The sequence below is a fragment of the Balaenoptera ricei genome, chromosome 13 (assembly GCF_028023285.1).
Source record: "Balaenoptera ricei isolate mBalRic1 chromosome 13, mBalRic1.hap2, whole genome shotgun sequence".
Lineage (NCBI taxonomy): Eukaryota > Metazoa > Chordata > Mammalia > Artiodactyla > Balaenopteridae > Balaenoptera > Balaenoptera ricei.
The window spans coordinates 54,234,888-54,237,468 of record NC_082651.1 but is presented as its reverse complement, the minus strand read 5'-3'; the positions used below and the strand labels follow the sequence as shown (position 1 = coordinate 54,237,468).

The 2,581-nt window shown below is 45.1% G+C and overlaps 1 pseudogene; it reads right to left on the bottom strand.

Annotated features, from left to right (window-relative positions):
* Nucleotides 1–1,023: 1,023 nt before the first annotated feature.
* LOC132376854 (small ribosomal subunit protein uS2-like) lies at nucleotides 1,024–1,884 on the bottom strand (annotated as a pseudogene).
* Nucleotides 1,885–2,581: the final 697 nt, after the last annotated feature.

The following is a 2,581-nucleotide window of genomic DNA, read 5'->3' as shown; positions in this document are numbered from 1 at the left end:
CAATGCAGGGAGAATAGGGGAATGAATATATTTTTATATGAATTTGTATTCAGTATGGAAATAGAGTCACAGTAAGTCTCAGGCTGCCAAGGGACACATTCGTGGCTTTCACACTGTGTGAACCGTGAGTAACGATCTCCTTTTGGGGAAAACTTATTAAGAGTCAAAACATTAAGTTGATATTCTATTTTAATATGCATAAATGCAAGAAAAGAATTATAATTTTAATTGTGTTCAGCACACAAAAATATTCCCCAGAGTACCATCCAGTAGAACTCAGAGAGCTTTTACCTTTAGCTAGAGAAACTGAACTTTTGGGGGGTGCTGTGCTAAGAAAATTTGGACTCAGTGAACAGTTTCCTTCTACAACACCTAGAAATTCACTTCCTAGATCTGCCCTGGTATCCAGAGGATTGGTGCTACATTCTATGTGAAGACCCAAAAAGGGTGTAAATTTCTTCATGTCATTTTTTGGGAAAATGTTTCAAAAACACTTCATTTTTTAAAGTACACAGAACAGTGTAAGCAGGGGAATTTTAACTAGGAGATGAGTTCAATATGCGAATGTGGTAGGTGGGATAACGTCCCCCGAACACCACACACACACATATAAGTCTATATCGTAATCCCCAGAACCTGTGTAGATGTTACCTTACATGCTCAAGAGACTGCAAATGTGAATCGGCAAGATTATTACCCTGGATTATCTGGGCGGACCCAATGTAATCATAAGGCTGCTTATAAGACGGAAGCAAGAGAGTCAGAGAAGATGTGAAGACGGAGGCAGAGGTCGTGGGGGAGGAGGGGGGAGAGAGAGAGAGAGGAGAGAAATAGAGAGATTTGAAGATGCTACCCTGTTGGATTTGAAAATGAGAGAAGGGACCATCAGCAAAGAGAATGCAAGGACTTGATTCTCTCCTAGAACCTTCAGAAGGAAACACATTCTTTTTTTTTTTTTTTTTTTAAGAAACTGTTTGTTTTCCGTCAACCTATTTGCATTTGAAGAGTTTGTGGAAGAACAGCTTAAGACGACTCAGGGGTTGTTCCTACCCATTCAGTGGCCTGAGCAGTCGGAGCTGCAGACCAGTCTTCAGTGGGGAACTGCTGAGTGGGCACAGAGGGCACCTGCATGCCTTTGGACCAGTCCGCCACCTCAGGTTGGATAGCAGTGAACTCAGGAGCAGGAGTGGTCCATTCACCCTGAAATTCCTCCTTGGCCACAGCTTTCTCAGCTGCTGCCTGTTATTCCTTTTCAATCTCTTCACGATCTCTGTAGAAGTAGAGATCAGGCATGACCTCCCATGGGTGTTCACAGGAGATGGTCCCACGCATGTGCAGAACTTCCCAGGCTTGCATCCACCACATCAGACCCACTGAGTGAGCTCCCTTGTTGTTGCACGGGATGGCAATGTCCACATAGCACAGCGGAGAGTCCGTGTTACACAGAGCAACGGGAGGCAGGTTAACGTAACAGGCCCCTGTGAGAGGCTGGTGGTCAGCTCTGGGATCAGTAACCACCAGAAGTCTTGGTTCCCGGAAGGCTGCCTGGATCTGGTTAGTGAAGGTTCCAGGAGTGAAGCGGCCAGCAATAGCAGTGGCTCTAGTGGCAGCAGCAAACTTCAGCACAGCTTGCTGGCCAGTATTCCTGGAGGATACGACACTGACGTCAGCTGGGAATTCAATGGCAACAATGGCACGAGCTGCCAACAGAAGCTTCTCCCAGGTTCTCTTCGGATTTATGATGTAGATGCCATCACTTTTCCTGTTGTAGATGTACTGTTCCATTTGGAAGTCAAAGTTGGTGCCACCTAAGTGGGTTCCCGCTGCAAGGAATTTGAGGACATCCTCCTCCTTCACTTGCAGGACATCAAGGGCTCCAGACATTGTAAAGGTTTCCCTTTAAGTTAGGATGGGAGTCCAGAACAACGCCGTATGGACCCCTGTCTGGGTAGTGCGGAAAGGAGGAACACATCCTTGCTGACACCTGGATTTCAGTAACTCTAATTGGGAGGACTGTGAGATATTAGGTTTGTGTTGTTATAAGTCATAAAATTTATTGAAATTTGTTACAGCAGCAATAGGAAACTAATACAATGTATCAAAAGAAAGCACCATAAAGTAAAAGTACCATAGAAAGTACCAAGAAAAGTACCATAAAACTCTCCTAATTGTGAACAATAAAACCGCAATATGCTAGGGCTTAAGATTCTAAGTGGATTCTAATCAGAATCTGTTGGCCACCACTGTGCCTGACATAGAAGTGACACTCAGTACACAACTCTTATGTGTAAACTAATTAGTAAAATACAAATAAATCATAGCCCTGTACATGGAGTTTAAATAAAAAATACATAACTTCCTACTTTTCAAAAATGCAGTCTCGGGCTTCCCTGGTGGCGCAGTGGTTGAGAGTCTGCCTGCCAATGCAGGGGACACGGGTTCGAGCCTTGGTCTGGGAAGATCCCACATGCTGCGGAGCAACTAAGCCCGTGAGCCACAATTACTGAGCCTGAGCGTCTGGAGCCTGTGCTCCGCAACAAGAAAGGCCACGATAGTGAGAGGCCTGCGCACCACGATGAAG